Source organism: Cydia strobilella, chromosome 15 (genome assembly GCF_947568885.1).
Source record: "Cydia strobilella chromosome 15, ilCydStro3.1, whole genome shotgun sequence".
NCBI classification, from domain to species: domain Eukaryota; kingdom Metazoa; phylum Arthropoda; class Insecta; order Lepidoptera; family Tortricidae; genus Cydia; species Cydia strobilella.
Genome location: NC_086055.1, coordinates 618,800 through 637,673, shown reverse-complemented (window position 1 = coordinate 637,673; position 18,874 = coordinate 618,800).

Sequence of the window (18,874 nt, the reverse complement as noted above, 5' to 3'; positions counted from 1 at the left end):
AAACGTCGTTCGATACACGTGCAGAAATGTCAATGTAATGACATACTTTCCGCACTAGCATCGAAATGTACTATTATTGCTCCGATAATTATACATTTTACGTACATGTTGAGATAAAGTTGCAAAGCTTGGTGTATTTTATCAGCATATTAAGTGTAACAAAATAAGGGTGCCCCGTCGAAATATATAAAAATAGTAGATTGTTAACCAAGGGATGAAAGGCACTCATTTCTGCCGAGGTGTCTTGGCGCTCGAACGCAGTGAGAGCGCCAATAGTCCGAGGCAGAAATGATGCCTTTCACCCGAGTTAAACACTCTACTTTTCATTTCGAATACGAGGAAAGTAAAATGCATGTGTTTTTTCAAAAACATGACGAATAATACATTTTTATAGTATTTATTGAGGGAACTTTCAATTAAAAATTCAGGCAAAAGTATCGTTATTTATGGAATGGAGAGTCAAGTATCACAATGGAAATTGTATAACAAATCCATTTAAACTCAAATTTCAATTGCTTATCGTAAAAAAATTAAAAATATCGTACTTCGAACGTAAAATGCTCTAGTGCAGACACGTATCATTTTCTGCGCACCTTTTAGAACAACAATGACCCTCTTTCAGAGCATGAGAAATGAAATAGTAGATTGTTAACCAAGGGATGAAAGGCACTCATTTCTGCCGAGGTTGTTTGGCGCTCGAACGCAGTGAGAGCGCCAATAGCCCGAGGCTGAAATGATGCCTTTCACCCGAGTTAAACACTCTACTTTTCATTTCGAATACGAGGTAAGTAAAATGCATGTGTTATTTTAAAAACATGACTAAGTATACATTTTTATAGTATTTCTTGAGGGTACTTTCAAATAACAATTTAGGCAAAAGTATCGTTATTTATGGAATATGGATATTTATATCAGAATGGAAATTTTATAACTAATTCATTTAAACCCAAAATTTCAATTGCTTATTGTGAAAAAATAGAAAAAATCGTACTTGGAACGTAAAATGCTCTAGTGCAGACACGTATCATTTTCTGCACACCTTTTAGAACAACAATGACCCTCTTTCAGAGCATGAGAAATGAAAATGTTTTTTTTTTGATCACCCTAATATGGAGACATATCTCTGTTATTAAGCTCTCAGGGAGTGTAGGTACTTTTAAAGCTGACTGTACATGTAATGGCGCAAGCAAGATGCGCGGGCGAATGATAACAAACAGACATCATTTTGATGTCAACATGTAAGTTCGAATCGGCCTCACGTTATGTAGAAAACCTCATTACTCGTTGAAAGAAAAGGAAATTGAGCATTAATTTGAAATAAATTTACAAGCGAATGTTCTTTATTGCTGTAATAGGATTTGCAAAAATTATTTGATAAAATTATGGTTCAAAAATATCTCTGGAGCATATTTTCCATTGGTTATTTCAGAATGGGTAAAAAATGTTTTACTTACCTAAATTGTGATTTCTCTTGTATAGATTAAGTTTTTATTTTTATATAATACTTTAAGCTATATGTATTACCTAGTATTAGCACAATGTCAAAACTTCAGCGTAGGAAACTTCAGCGGTTTAAGAGGAATTTCCTCCCGCGTACGCTTCGGCTGTGGAATGAGCTCCCTGCCGAGGTTTTCCCGAGGGGCTACAGTATGGGGTTCTTCAAAAAAGGAGTGTACAGGTTTTTAAAGGGTCGGCAACGCGCGTGTAATATCTCTGGTGTTGCAGGCGTTCATAGGCTACGGTAACTGCTTACCATCAGGCGGGCCGTATGCTTGATTGCCACCGACGTGGTATAAAAAAAAAAAAAAAGGAAGATGTTAATTAAAATTGGAATTGTCTCAACTGACTCCACAAGACAGGCCTAGCCTAGTGTGGAGATCATAGGTTAATAAAACAATGTATAATTTTTTTGGCAAATAAACTATTTTTTTTTTTTACTTAAAAAGTCAAGTAAATACTAAATACGTCGCACGACAACCCCGTCGGGCGGAGCGTGTCGTTGTCGCGTCTTACGTGTAATATACACGGTGTAACATAAGGAAACTGAATAATTTTAACAGCATATTCCTGATCATATTTAAACACTAAAATGTCCTATAAACTTTTCTGTAATTCTCCTAGATTCAGTTAATAATAATAAAAATAAAAAAACAAGTTTTTATTGTTACATAGTGCAAAACGCATTTTTGATGGCGATGTTGCCACTATGGGACGTAGTCTAAGTATCCTTATCGATAGATGTCAAAAAGTGACAAGTCGTAACACTGTAAAAACTAGGTTTTACGAAAAAAAAAAGTAAAAGTCAATTTTAAGTGACAAGTTTACCAATAACATTTACTTTTTATGTACAAATACATTTAAAAAATCTTAAAAAAAAAAAAAATTTTTTTTTGCGAATTTGACCTAAACTCTTATTACATTTTTTCCTTCTTTTGGCCTCAGAAAGGCGTGGTTAAAATCTTTCGATTTCCTCGTGAACACCTGGTATTTACTCGCCTTTAAGACACTGTCACTGTCAGTCTAGTCATTTAATTGGTTTATATAGCTCCAGTTTATAAAACAAATGAAATAGAGAAAAAACAAGTTTCTAATGAAAAACTTAAACTGGCTGTATTTTTTTAACTATGGTATCTGAAGCTACATAAACTAATTACAGACATAGATATACCTTATCCTATTGTAAGTACAAAGTTTCAGAACAATCTAGCTAGTCGTTTTAAAATGAGAGCGTAACTACGTTTGTATGGAGAACCGAGCTTGCAATATTTTAACTGCAATATGTGGCCGACATCTATTGGTGTCTTTCTCTAACATGTGAGGAATACCAATAGTTGCCAGCTACATATTGCATTGAAAATGTGGCCCGTTTCGAAGCCGTTTAGGTATAGAATATTAGGTATTTATAGGATTCGAATAACATGTATTTAGATCATAAGGATCATATAGCTTAGCGGTACCATATACGGAGAGTCATGTAAGATGACTCCCTCATATTAGGTTAGGACTGCGGTCCATATACGGAGAGTCATGTAAGATGACTCTCCTCTATATAAGGAATGGAATTTAGGTAAACAAACATTTCATATCTTCCACGTGTAAGCCTCCCCACCTAAACGCGTGTAACCTAAATTCCTGTTTATATATATACTACTTTTGACAAATAAAATTCAGTCTGTAACCGTTTGGACGCCAATGACGGATATATCGGCACCGCAGGTCCAACGCCAAAGACCGATTAATCCGTCAAATACCACAGAGCAACATAGACCTACGTGCATGTGCATAAAGTTCAATTTCAGTTTTGACACTTCGGTGACGTGGCGTCCGAGGTCCGAGTGACAGCTTTTGTGTTTGACACGGCGTCGAAAAGGTTAATCGACAGTCCTGTGTTTTCATAGACATAGTATAGTAGTTATAGACATGAAACCGAGCGACCAGGGGTAAGAGAAAGACATATTCATGTAGTGACAGGTTAATGTATGGCAGCATAATCCTTTTTCTCTTTCACTTATAAATTTCGGTATTTCGCCATCGCCTCCTACCTATGCTGCCATAACCCGACCATGAAAAAAAACCCGGTCGGTGATAAGGACAAAGCATGGCACTATTTTCTCTTTCCTCTTATAGGAATCGCAATAAGACTATCTTTCTCTATCAAAGAGTGTCAAGCCCTTGTGTGTTTTACTACTGTCCTGGGTCCCATCCTTACATGGCGATCCTGCCAGTGCGGCCTTGCGCTGCACTGGCGGCGCGCCGCGCCAGCCAGGTGAGAACAAGAACTATTCTCAAGGTTATCATTTAGACTTTTTCGTATAAAATATTCTGACATTTAAAAGCAGTGATAGTGAATAAATCGGCAGGACGATAAACAATGATAATTCAAATAACTTATTAGTGAAATTACGAAACTTTTTTAAATAAATGTTTGCTGCGCGAAACGGTGGAAATGGACACTTCCAATAACAAACACAAGTACATAGGATAAAAAGTGTGAACTGACAAGGGCCAAGTGCGAGTCGGACTCGCGCACCGACGGTTCCGTACTTTTTAGTATTTGTTGTTATAGCGGCAACAGACATACATCATCTGTGAAAATTTCAAATGTCTAGCTATCACGGTTCATGAGATATAGCCTGGTGACAGACAGACAGACAGACAGACGGACAGACGGACGGACAGACGGACCGCGGAGTCTTAGTAATAAACGGGACCCCCGTTTTTACCCTTTGGGTACGGAACCCTAAAAATAGTGAATAAAATCATGTCATAAAAAGCAAGTGGTGAAAATTCAGTGACATATAACTTCTAAAAGAACATTCGCGTTTAATTTATTTAAAATTAATGCTCAATTTCTATTTCTTTCAATGAGCTCTCAATTATTAAGCTAAGCTTCATCAGTTTATATTTAAAAAAAAAGTAAGATAAACAGTGCACGCTATTTTTATGTCCTTTATGGAGAAATAAATAAATCATTCTTAATAAAGTCTCGGTTTAGAACAGCAATCATAGCGTTTCATCTCGAATATTAATATTCAAGCTCGTATTTGCGATTGTGGGTTCCTGATGCTTGCAGAGCAAGAGTGACGTGCCAATTCGAGTTTTAGTTATGCGATCTGATTCCGATACGATACTGATATTGGGAATCTACTGGTATGCCTAATAGTGGACATATATTGAAGGAAAAATCACAAAATCGAGCGCTCGTAATAAAATAATCGGCCCTGTTCGCCAAGCTCTTTCATAACTTATTTTCAAAATAAATGTAACCTGCCGACATGTTCGCTAATAGTTTAGCATACTTATTTAAATTGATTGTAATGAATTGTACATTTTATCTTTCTTGACATTTTATTTATTGTAATTATTTGACAGAATTTGTAAATATCTTTCTTGACATTTTATCTGTTTGCATGATTTTTTTTTGTAATTTTCCTGACATATATCTATTGTTCTAGGGATATTCTAGGGTGTAAGTGAATTGGTGTAGTACTGTAAGCTTGCACTGTATTAAATAAACAATAAACTCCTAAACTCCTTAAAAACAACAAAAAAAACAACAATGAAAACAATGCCGGCTCAACTCTTACGTAGCTACAAACTGTGTAGAATGCTACATTCGTTGTGTGCGGTTTTTACTTAATTAATGCATCGTCAATGTATCTGCAGCTGAAATCCGCATTTTACCTTTAAGCTAGCCTAAGCACAAAGCTGGCAATAACATTTATGAATTTAATATTTCTGCCATTTTAAACCGGTTTTTACTACCTGGTAAACGCCTACGTATTTGCAGTGAAGCACATGTGCACCATTATCGGGAAGACGCGGGTCTCGCCGAATTTCTATAAATCGCCGTTAGTGCCTCGTTAGTTGCCCGATCCGACCCGCCTTTTTATACTGTTTCCATGTTTATTTAACTTGGGAATTAGTTCTACTACTGTAAATAGCTTTATGACAGGTGGAGTGGAATGGACCCGGGTATGTCCTTAAACTACGTCCAAAAGAGAGGTATGGGCACTGTGAATGACATTTCGCTTTGTGTGGTAGGGGACAGCGGATGTCATTCCAGATCTAGAGCAGAGCCCAACTAGGGAGGTACCTCCACCTTACAGAAAACCGCAGCCAAATAACACTAGACCCTACTAATAGTGTTGTGTTCCTGCCGGTGAGTAAGGTTGCCAGAGCTCGAGGGAGAGGAGTGTTAGGGTCGGCAACGCGCATGTAACTCCTCTGAAGTTGCAGGCGTACATAGGCTATGGAGACTGCTTAACATCAGGCGGGCCGTATGCTTGTTTGCCACCGACGTAGTATAAAAAAAATGTTTTGTGAGATATTATAATTTACAGGTTTACATTTCTTTGAGGACGATTTCTCCCACTGCGAACTAACTGAACTAATTTGTTGCACTGAAATCATCAAAGATTTCCCGACGACCGAGATATCGAAATATGTTGCATTTATTTATAGTTAATTCTCGTCCTTAACTGAAATAGATGTCATATAAAAGGTGACCATGGCCTTGCCCAGAGCAGGAAACGAACCTCGCGGTAGATGCCTAGACTCACCACCGTGGCCACCTGCCACGACCGCATCGGTCTAATTTTCTCAAGCATAATATGTAATTGTGCCATTTTCAGCCAACAAAAGGGTACTTATTGTCGCTTGTCAGTAAGGCGCTATTTCCATATAGCTTCAATTAGAAATCAACCTTAACAACAAGCGACAATGTGGTACCTTTTGGTTGAAAACGTCACAATTATGCAATCTCTTACGGGCTTACCGCACCCTCTCGTCATCGTACTTTCCTGGTTGCATCCTAATGAAACCTGAGATATGCTTTTGGCAACCCATTTGTAGAAACCAAGCTCAGATTATACGAAAAGCTAGGCCATATTGAAGTTAGTTTGGCTTCCTCGCGACGTTTTCATTCATAGAAAAGCTAGTGGTAAATATTGAACAATTTCTTCTAAATAGTACTCAAATAGAGTTGTGCATGCTCGTTCACTAAAAAGATCGCTCCCAAAGTACAATCTCACAACTGTACTAGTTCGGTCTTTTAGTACAGTAGTACACAGAGAGAGTCGACGTTTAGTTTTAGTTCGGATCGCTTTGCTGTCATTGTCACTCCTCGGTCCTCGCTCCCATTCTGTTTCGTTCGCGTGTAGTGTACTAAAACGTACTAAGAGCAGAATCAGGGAATAGTTCGGTCTAGTACAGTGGAGGGAATCGTGTCTTTTTGATTTTAGTACATATCCTACACAAGTCTACTCAAGTCTCACAACACACGACTTAGGGCCACTTGCACCATTCACTAACCCGGGGTTAACCGGGTTAAACCTGGAGTTACTATGGTTACCAGTACAATTTGACACTGGGTTAACGGTTTAACCGGTTAACCCCGGGTTAGTACAGTGTTAGCAGCTTCACTTAGTTGTATACTATTGTACACTACAAATGGTTCCCGTTTACTCTGTCAACAAACGGTTGGAAGGTCAAACGATCGTGGCCTAAATCTGTGGGTAGGTATTAAGTAAATAAGGTGTATTGGGGTTATTCCGACCGGTTTTTTTGGAAGTGAGGGATTTAAAGGTTTTATGCAAGTCAAGGTTGGTCTAATATTGCCATTGACAGAGAAGCCTGGAAACTTGAGGAGGCGTTAGCCCAACAGAGTTAGGCTCACAACTCACAAACAAAATAATAAATGAGCGAAGATTTAGATTTAGATTTATTTATTTCATAATATTAAATTACATTATAAATTATTTTAACTTAATCTATACGATACAAAATAGTACTGTTCAAAATAAATATACTATTCAATGTAGAAAATTCTCGTGTTTTCAACTTTACCCGCGTACTTGTAAAAGCACAAATTCAGTTCGAGTTTTGTACACTTAGAAATTAAAGTGAGTTCCAAATTCAAAAACAAAAAATCGCCTGGGTCTTACGAGGTCAAATGCGTTTTTTTCTATAGGGAGCGTGCATAAACTGTAGAGGGCAGCACAGGAGACGTCAGATTTTTGGCGCGAGGCGTAAATGTGTAGTTCATGCTTCCAAAGTAGCCCACAAGATGGCAGCACTTGCTTTGGCGTGAAGTGTCAATGTAGTAATGTACATGTTTATGGTTCCGATTCAGGCCACAAGATGGTAGACCCCCAAACGCGCACGGTCCCTATAAACGGAATAGTTAGGAAAGCTATAATAATTGGACCAAAAATACCAAACAGCGATTGGCTTAAAAATTTAATCACAACTCTCATATCTACTACTGATAGCGCACGGAGCAAACTGGAGAGGGACGTCAGATAAACATAGCGTCTTGACCAAAAACCCATTGAGAACCTAAAGTCTAAGACAAATTCGTAATTCGAATTTAACAGGTGGCGATATAGATGGCGCTGTACGGCTCAGTACATTATGCGGTAATTGAGATCGTCAGCAGTTGACGTTTAACAATTCGGTGACCACAAAATATATGGTGCAGTAAAGCGCCATCTGGTTCAAGCCTTAAACTAGGAAGCATGATTTTTATCGTTTACTTAACCTCTCTATTGCAATCAACAACTGAGGTCTTGAGGTCTCATGACTAATCAATTGGCAGTGTACATGTTTACGAAATAATCCCGATACACCTTACCCTACTAAAGTTATTGTTGTTAATACAAAGAAACCTTTTTATTTACCTTTTATTCTATTATCACTTTTTTACTGGTTTACAAATAAGAGATAGAAAATACATTTTGTTCAATTAAGTTTCAACCGGTGAGTCCCACAGATGACAGGGTTACAATTTAAATGGACTTTTAAAAGCTAACAGGTTCTTCTAAGAGAAAATAATCTGTCGTTAGCTTCTTTAGCTTATGGTTTTCAAAATTATCTTATACTTTTAAACGAGCATATGTGCCATTTTCAATCAAAAGAGTACTTATTGTCGGTTGTCAATAAGGTGCTATTTCCATACAGCTTCAATTTGAAATCAACCTTATTGACAAGCGACAATGTCGTACCTTTTGGTTGAAAATGTCACATATATAGTTTGTCAAAGGACTGTCTCATTTCAAACATAGACAAAGAGAATCATACTATCTTTGTCTTACTATAGGTACTGTTACAGAATAAGTAATAGTATCTACTGTACTAGCACCCAAAAGAAAAGGATGAGTATAGTTTTTTTTTGTTCTTATTTACTAACAATTTGGTTTGACCAACTATATATCCCAATAAAAACATAAATGTGAAATGAGGGCCAAGTTCAGTATTAAGAATATGTGTCGTTTCATTGTTGACTCGCCGACAAAAGAATTGAGATTTATATGAGTGCCAATAAGTTTTGTGCTGTGTAGAAAATCCTGAAATTATAAAGGATTTGACTTAGCTAGTTTTTACCAACAAACCAAATTTAAAAAAGTAACAGACTATACGCCTAAGATACGTAAAAACTAGCCAAGTTGATCTATCTAGGTCTTGCCTGGGAATAGTTATTTGTTATACAAGGGTGCAAAGTTGTATTTTACCCGCTAGTGTGGAATTGAAACACGAGCAAGCGAAAGGATTCTATAGTTGAACCACGAGCGAAGCGAGTGGTTCTAAAATAGAATCCTGAGCGTAGCAAGTGTTTCAACACACGAGAAGTAAAATACATTTGCACCCGTGTGTAACACAAAACTTTTCACCTCACTTTAGCGAGGAAAGTGCAACATCCACAGGCGTTAGATCATCTTCATCACTGAAATCACTCATTTTTTACGATATTATAACAAAAAACTGGAAATTCTGTATTTTTACGTGAGAAGTTTTTAAGTAAAAAATTTGTTGACAATGTTGACATTTCTGACGTATGAAATGTCAATGATGCGTTTTGTAATTGCATCGACTCAACTTGTGCCTTTAGAATTATATTTAACATCTACGACCATCATAATTATCCTTACCGCGCCATCTATATCGCCACCTGTTAAATTCGAATTACGAATTTGTCTCGGACTTTAGGTTCTCAATGGGTTTTTGGTCAAGACGCTATGTTTATCTGACGTCCCTCTCCAGTTTTCTCCGTGCGCTAGCAGTAGTAGATATGAGAGTTGTGATTACATTTTTAAGCCAATCGCTGTTTGGTATTTTTGGTCCAATTATTATCGCTTTCCTAACTATTCCGTTTATAGGGACCGTGCGCGTTTGGGGGTCTGCCATCTTGTGGCCTGAATCGGAACCATAAACATGTACATCACATGCACATTGACACTTCACGCCAAAGCAAGTGCCGCCATCTTGTGGGCTACTTTGGAAGCATGAACTACACATTTATGCCTCTCGCCAAAAATCTGACGTCTCCTGTGCTGCCCCCTACAGTTTATGCACGGGACATATTGACTGGGATATAGACCGTGATTACCTTTTGTATTATTTATGAGTTCCCGATATTTCGACGCAGTTACATGCATCATGTTCTATATAAGGTAATCACGGTCTATATCCCGGTCAATATGAGTCTAGTGAAACTAACCGTGAATCATTCATAACTCTAAAAAAACTGTAGTTTATGCACGCTCCCTATACATACAATTCAGTAGAATATTCCACATTTCTACATATCTCTGTTATGCTTACTAAAGCAAACAGGCGAACGCGGTCAGCCGTGGCGCTATGTCAATAAAATTGACAGTAAATTGACACGAAGAAAAATAATTCGGCTGTTTGCCTGTCAGTGTAATATCAGGTATTATCAGGTATACTGAAAGACGATTACTAAAAATATTATTTATGTTTGTATCATTTATTTTTTGTAGTTTTTTTTACTTATATCCAAGATTTATTCAATAAATGTGAATAGAAAAATAAAAATACAACAAATCAATAATAACTTAAGACTAAAATTAAGCTTAGTCAAAAATGGTTATTTAGTAGTTACCTATACTTACTGTTCAACTTGTACTTATTTAAAAATAGAGTAACTACGCGGTTTTTTTTTATACCACGTCGGTAGCAATCGAGCATACGGCCCGCCTGATGGTAAGCAGTTACCGTAGCCTATGGACGCCTGCAACACCGGAGATATTAGACGCGCGTTGCCGACCCTAACAATCCTCTCCCTCGTTGAGCTCTGGCAACCTTACTTACCGGCAGGAACACAACACTATGAGTAGGGTCTAGTGTTATTTGGCTGCGGTTTTCTGTAAGGTGGAGGTACTTCCCCAGTTGGGCTCTGCTCTAGATCTGGAATGACATCCGCTGTCCTGTGCCCTACCACACAAAGCGAGATGTCATAGTTTAAGGACATATCCGGGTCCGGACGCAGTTTAAGGACATACCCGGGTCCGGGGTTTATGATGCCAATGACATTTTTATGAGGGGTGATCACGAAACGTCCGACTTTGTTTTTAATTACGGAATTTTGTATTGATATGACATAATTGACCCCATATGAGCCTTACAAAAACTAGGTTCGACTATTTCCAAAAAAAAGTCTATTTTTTTTATAAAGCAGCTCAAAACAAAACACAAAAAGAGTTTCGAATCCAATAAAATATATAAACTTATTGAATTACTTCGGCTTGCCGAAAATGGCACATAATTATCGAAGTATCGAGCAGACGTGAATTTACCGGGCGGGCGCGCCTCTATTCCGCGACAAAACGAACAATACAATACAATACAATAAAGCTGCAAGCTGGTTTTTGACAGATGGTATGGTCGCATTCATAATTATTAATTGTCTATGGATTTGTTTGTTTGTTTCTTGAATGTTTTTCTTTTTTTTCTTGTATACTTGTTTTTTTATTTTTGTTTGTGTGCTCTTCATGTATATCTGTTTGGTTTGGTTAATATGTTTGTATATAATTAGGTATTCTTTGTGTGTAGCTTTCTAATGTTTTAATATGTATCTTTGTGTGTTATCTGTCGTGGCATCACCGAATGGGCCCTACGGAAGACCAGCGCTGGCTTTATAGCTAGCATTATGCTGAGTTGGGTCCATTTCGTGATGCACAGTGCACACTTGATGATCTCTTCTTTTCTTGCTGTTGTTGTCTGTACATGTTCGTACATGTGTTGTGATCGTCACGAATAAATGTATTTTATCTTTATCTTTTATCAATACAAATCCTCTTTATTTCACAACCTCAAAAAGTGTCTTAAACTAAACCTACGAAAAAGTAAAACTAAATGACAACAAATACAATATTACCCCCCACTCTGATTATCCCCCGGACCAAATGTGCTAAAAATACTACCTCAAAATAAAATTACATGTAAACACAACATACATAAAGACACCAAACAACCTTTAGTTATGTAGTGGAGAAACGAAACCTAAAATTAAATAAACGAAATCAAAAGAAACTAATATACAAATTAGGACATATTAATATTATACTATTAGACTCGATGATGATGGAGATGTCGAGCGTTTTCGACTTAAAACACGTGAGTGACCCGTTATTAATATATTTAATATGTAGGTCTGCGCCGGTCCGTCACCGTCGACGCAAGCTCCTGATGACGCTTCTCGGTACGGAGTGAAACATGTCGAGCGTTTTCGACTTAAAACACGTGAGTGACCCGTTATTAATATATTTAATATGTCTGTGTCTCACGGAAGTTTTGTTACAAATTAGGAGGTGCAAAAAACTAAATAGCAGTAAAGAAACAAAATTTAATAGCAGTGAAGAAAGAAAAATAAACTGTAACAACGAAAACACAGTGTAACACCAATAGACCGCGGGCCATGAACAGATTTCCATGACCAATCGCCTCCCGGGCGAAAACTCGTATAGTGGTTAACGGCTATGTATGATGAACCCTCGTGAACGTCAGTTGCCGCTCCGTTGGTGGGTTGAGGAATGGCAGCAAATAAAGTCTATAAAAAAATTTAGTCATCGCCTCCCGCTTGATACTTTGTCAGATGATAGTTAAGATGCTATTGTGAATAAACAAAATCGTCAGCCGATTGTATCGCAGTGGAAAGACCGTCAGCTGGTCACATGAACATGTAAAAAAGAAAATTCTTTTCCGTCATCGGCGTCATCGCCTCCCGTTTGATACTTTGTGAGAGGATAGTTTAAATGCTATTGTTAATAAAACAAATCGTCAGCCGGTTGTATCGCGGTGGAAAGACAGTGTTACGCGTTTCGATGGCTGCCATTCCTCAACTCACCAACGGAGCGGCAGCTGACGTTCACGAGGGTTCATCATACATAGCCGTTAACGCTATACGAGTTTTCGGAGGCGATGACTGACGAAATTTGCGCCTGGCTCGCGGTCTACAACACACAGTGTAACAAACAGTCTTCTTCCAATTCACAGTCGAAGCTTTTACAAAGTTAAGTGTTTCCTTTTTTACAAGCTTAGCGCCGTATATTATTTGCATGAGTTTCTCTATTTCAAACGATCTAAGTTAAATTGAACACTTTTCGGCGTCTGACTGAACTGAGATTTTGTATACATCCGCAATTTAAAAGCTTGAATACTATCCTAACGCGGAGCTTATCTCATGAATTAATGTAATTGAAATATGAGTTTTGAATGATTCACGGTTAATTTCACTAGACTTATATAGACCGTGATTACCTTTTGTATTATTTGTGAGCTCCCGATATTTCGACGCAGTTACATGCATCATGTTGAGTCACCCGTGAACATGATGCATGTAACTGCGTCGAAATATCGGGAGCTCACAAATAATACAAAAGGTAATCACGGTCTATATCCCGGTCAATATAAGTCAATTGAAATATGGTCAATAGAAAAACGGCCGGAATCGATAGAAAAACACAAGCACATCCCATTTTAAGCAAATTATGAAGGAGGAATAGATTTGCAAATAACAGGTGATAAGGTCAGCAATCACACATGTCATACAAGGAGATGCCCGGGCAAGTGATATCAAAATCTATATATATATAAACGTAAAAGTCCTGACTGACTGACTCACTTAAATCAACGCCCAGCCCAAACCGTTGAACCTAGAGAGCTGAATTTTTCACAATAGGTAGTTTTTATAACGTTAGTATCTACTAAGAAGGGGTTTTTCAAAATTCATCCCCTAAGGGAATGAAATGAGGGTCCAAAGTTTGTATGGGGAGACCAGATCAGTTTCGACTATCTTATTCTAAACTTCACATGAGTATTTCTAACAATAAATGAGTAAATACGTGTTTCAGGGTTTTTGAAAATTCAACCCCTAAAAGGGGGAAATATGGTTACAAAGTCTAAAAATCGACATGGATATTGTTTCTTTGGCTGTACAAAAGGCCAAGCTAAGCTAGCTAGGGTGATATAAATTGGTATGGCTTTTTTAATTAAAAATAACAATGGCTTATGGACCGCGAGCCAGGCGCAAATTTCGTCAGTCATCGCCTCCCGGGCGAAAACTCGTATAGCGGTTAACGGCTATGTATGATGAACCCTCGTGAACGTCAGCTGCCGCTCCGTTGGTGGGTTGAGGAATGGCAGCCACCGAAGCGCGTAACACGGTCTTTCCATCGCGATACAACCGGCTGACGATTTGTTTTGTTAACAATAGCATCTAAACTATCATCTAACAAAGTATCAAACGGGAGGCGATGACGCCGATGACTGAAAAGAATTTTATTTTTTACATGTTCATGTGACCAGCTGACGGTCTTTCCACAGTGATACAATCGGCTGACGATTTTGTTTATTTACAATAGCATCTGAACTATCATCTGACAAAGTATCAAGCGGGAGGCGATGACAAAAAAATATTTATAGACTTTATTTGCTGCCATTCCTCAACCCACCAACGGAGCGGCAGCTGACGTTCACGAGGGTTCATCATACATAGCCGTTAACCACTATACGAGTTTTCGCCCGGGAGGCGATTGGTCATGAAATCTGTTCCTGGCCCGCGGTCCGTGCGAAGCCGCGGGCTAAAGCTAGTTGAATATAATTATTCACGACAATTTGGAAGTGATTTAATTCAAGCTCACTTTATAAAACATGATAAAACGAGGCATTACAACATGGGGTAACGCTTAAAGTAGTTGTAAATGCTTAAAAAATACGTAAGTTCTTCATCAAATATCAAATCGTATTTTTGCGTTCTAAGAATAGAGCTCCTGCGCTGATTAAAAAAAAGGTTTATGTTATCGCTGCCCCCCAGAAAATGGGAGTATAAAGTTAAATTGAAACTTGCAAAATTCATTAGAGAAACGCGGCGCCGGGGGCATGACACGTTTCAAACGGAACATATTGTTTCTTTGTCACCTGCAATTTAAATTTCAAATTAAATAGAAAATACTCTATAAAGTAACGAAATTAATAAGAGGAAAAGGGTATTTTTTTAATGTTTTAAAGTAGTATGCTATGAGTAAATATACTTCTATTAAGATAAATCTACAAAACTGCGAACCATCAAGATACGTCATTTTTCCGCTTTATTATGATAATAAAAACTACGTTACGTAACACGAACGTATGTTAAAACACTTCATGTTAAGTCCCGTTTAACAACCCAGCTCAATCTAGTCGGCAACCGTATGCCGTAGCATTATGTCAGATTCAAAAGCGCATAGTACTTTTCTCTTCTGGGCAAGCGCTTTCAGTAGGCAGTTAAACAAAGCGTTGCTGAGGTTTTTATGTGAATAAAAGATTGTTTTAGATTTTTTTTATTGCGTTTGAGAGTAAGTTATTGCAATCACGCGAATCTAAGTAATTTCTTAACTTAATTAAGTTTTGTTTTATTGTTTTTTTTATGTATATGAAACATTTTATTTTCGTCATATAAGTACAATGTAATATGTCGTTCCGTTAAAAACTCATATTATGATGATGTTTAATTATTATTGACTATTTTATTTGGGTCTCTATTGTTTCCCATATAGTTTTAAGTCATAATGTATTATTTGTCCACATTTTCGTTAGTCATAATTTGGTTTTTCAGGATTGCCATAAAACAAACCTAACATAACCTATCTATAGGATAACGAAATTCCTGAAAAGTTAGCCGTTTCAGAATTATGACCAATGATAATATGGGGCATTTTAAAAGGGACCTTATTGCCGATGGCGCTTACGCCTCACAGCGTCGCGCGGCATTGTATTTATATCGGAGCATCGTTAATACGGGCGTGAGCGCCATCGACAATAAGGTCCCTTTTTATAGAAAATACCACATATTATAAAGTTTATATAAGTCTCTAAATTAAAACTAGGTATAAGTTTAAAATAAGTAGTTTAAGATCCAATATTGAATGTACAAATGAACATGATTACAATGGAATAAATGATATGATATGATATGATATGATAATATGACAAACATTACATTATGACTTTCAATAATTATGTCAAACAAAGGGACCCCCTTTCCGTGGGTACTAAACAAAGGGTTAAACCGCCATTGCATATAGTCCAGGGGATAGTGCCAGATAAAACCATTTAATAGCGAAGCCCGAAATTCAGTGTGCTTCGCGCGTTCTTGCATACAAAGCGCCTGCGGCGTCTTTGTCCGGCGAAGCCCGACAACCGACAATCAAAGCGAGCTTCGAAAATATAGATTCCAGAAGGGCTGTTATAAATTTACAGTACATAATATGGTGCTACTTTTTTTATATTAGGGGACATCTTCAACAAATCAACCTAGCCCCAAACTAAGCAAAGCTTTTACTATGGGTGCTAGGCGACGATATACATACTTATAGATAGATATATACTTATATATATATATATATATATAAATACATACTTATATATATATAGAAAACACACATGACTCAGGAACAATTATTTGTGTTCATCACACAAATAAATGCCCTTACGTAGTAACTATTTATTAATCTGTGCCCTTACCGGGATTTGAACCCAGGATCATCGGCTTCACAGGCAGAGTCACTACCCACTAGGCCAGACCGGTCGTCAAACTTTACCGCACTAGTGCTATAATTATCACATTACATAACTATGTCGAAAATTTAAAGGGCCATATGTACTGTAAAACGTTGTACGATACGTGTGCGGTAATAGGTCCTACCAAAGGGAATTGTTCGCACTTGTATCGTAATATACTAATGCAACCATGAATCATATAATTAAGTAAGGAACATCAAAACATCTAAATTACATTTATTCACCATTATTATTAAACAGCACATAATTATAAAATGTTCCTTTTTGTACGGAAAGGCACGTATAAGTAGGTGTGTAACTTCGCTCAAACATCTCGCCCACCAAGGGTTCCGTACTTTTTAGTATTTGTTGTTATAACTAGCGGCAACAGAAATACATCATTTGTGAAAATTTCAACTATCACGATTCATGAGATACAGCCTCGTGACAGACGGACAGCGGAGTCTTAGTAATAGGGTCCCGTTTTTACCCTTTTTGTACAGAACCCTAAAAATATCCTGCATGTAAAGGATGCAGCGTAAAAATTAGCTTTAGATTCCCTTAACTTTGCAATGTCTACAGGAATGACGCGAACCAGTTAGGCAAACTATAAAATGTGTATATGACGCCCGCCCTACAGCTGGGCAGTGATTTTCTTATGATACGTTCTTGCCAAAGAGGATATAATATAGAGCGGTACTGTCATCGTAAATTTTGTAACCACAGTAAATTCACTGCCATCTATCGACACACTTTAAAACTAAACATTAAGATTTAAAAAATACGAGTAAATGTATTTAAATATGGATAAATGACTTTTTTTATTGGATTAATTATTTTTATATGATTTTGACCCATATGCGTCACTGATATGCGTTAAAATTGTTAAATAACAAACGAAACCGTCAACGCCCTCTATACGAGAGTAGGCCAAAGGTAGTGGCGCCATCTGATCGAGAATCAAATTTTCGTGATTTTCGAGGCACGTTTTTTCCTTAGACTGTATCCATCTATTACGAAGTTTTTTTATTTTTATACCACGTCGGTGGCAATCAAGCATTTATTACGGCCCGCCTGATGGCCTGATGTCTATCTTTGGTTCTTATTAACGTATTCTCTTGAATATCATTTGAAAAGGATTTGTGTCTATTCAAGTACATTGTAAGAAACGGAAATATTTGAATAATTTGTAGGTACCCCGTACAATCCTTAAGCCATTATCATCCCGATTATCTAAATAAGATAAAACAGCTCCAAATTTCATTTCTCAAATAATCTCGACAAATCTTCGAGAATTAAATATTAACAAATACCCTTTAAATATTCTATCTCTAAACGTGCAGTCATTAAATCGAGCCTCCGTTGCTTAATTAAAAATTTTGATGAATAAATTGGAATACAAATCAGTTTTGTTTTTAATCCAGAAGCAAAAAAGCTAAATAAAATCTGTCACGGATTCAATTATTTGCCGCTTCGAGATTCAATTAACTTTTTCGCTGGAGAATGTAATAAATTAGTGAGGAAGAATTAATTTGTGAACTGATTGGGCGAGATAAGAGTTTCGCGGGAGGAAAGCCAATTTGAGACTTGCGAATAAATAAAGAACAAAGGATAATTTGCAATTTTAACGAAGAGAAAATAGCAACGATGAGATCGCAAATATTAAAAATCAATCAATCATCATCACTTATATTAGAAATTAGTTTTCACATCACCAATTCGAAAAAGGGGTTTTTTTCCCTGCTAGGAGGGATCAAAGTGGCACATTTCTTCCCTGCTAGGAGGGATCAAAGTAACACTTTTCTGTTTCAGGACACAATTTTTGCATTTTTTTGCACATTATTTTTTTAGCTTATATAATATTTTTAAACAAGTATGTGTCACATAGTAGCAAAATCGCTTCGTTTAGAATTCAATGTACGCCCTCGCCGTAAATATGTCATTTTGCTCCCTTGTAACACAATCTACTATTCTGTGCGAGACTGTCTGCGTGGAATGATCATAATGATGATTGATAAAAACTGTCCTGTCCTTCCTCGGGCCTGAAACTATCTCCACACTTAATCATGTTAATGGGTACAGCGGTTTAACGGAAATTGAAATATCTTTATTTCAAACTTGACGTCTATAGGGTTAGGTCATACAATAACTTAATATAGAATATTTAAGCGTTAATAGGTAACTGACAGACAGATTGGAATATTATTCGGGATTCTCTAAAAGTACACTGACATTTGAATATTAGCACGAGAAGTTAAACAACAACATTGCTCCCTTGTAAAAGAAATAACTATTGTCAACGTATTTGTGAGCCACCCTGTATAATATTCAACCTAACTCATCCGCCGATTTATTGGTAGTTTAAAGAGCTCTTTCTACTTTCCATTATCAATAATAAACTTACGAATCTTTTTTGAAAACAAAACGGCCTAGAGGCAGTATTATTTACAGTGAATGGATAACAAAATATTATAGTAAAGTTACTTTTTACGAGTAACGTTAAATAGTTATTTGTTATACAAGGGTGCAAAGTTGT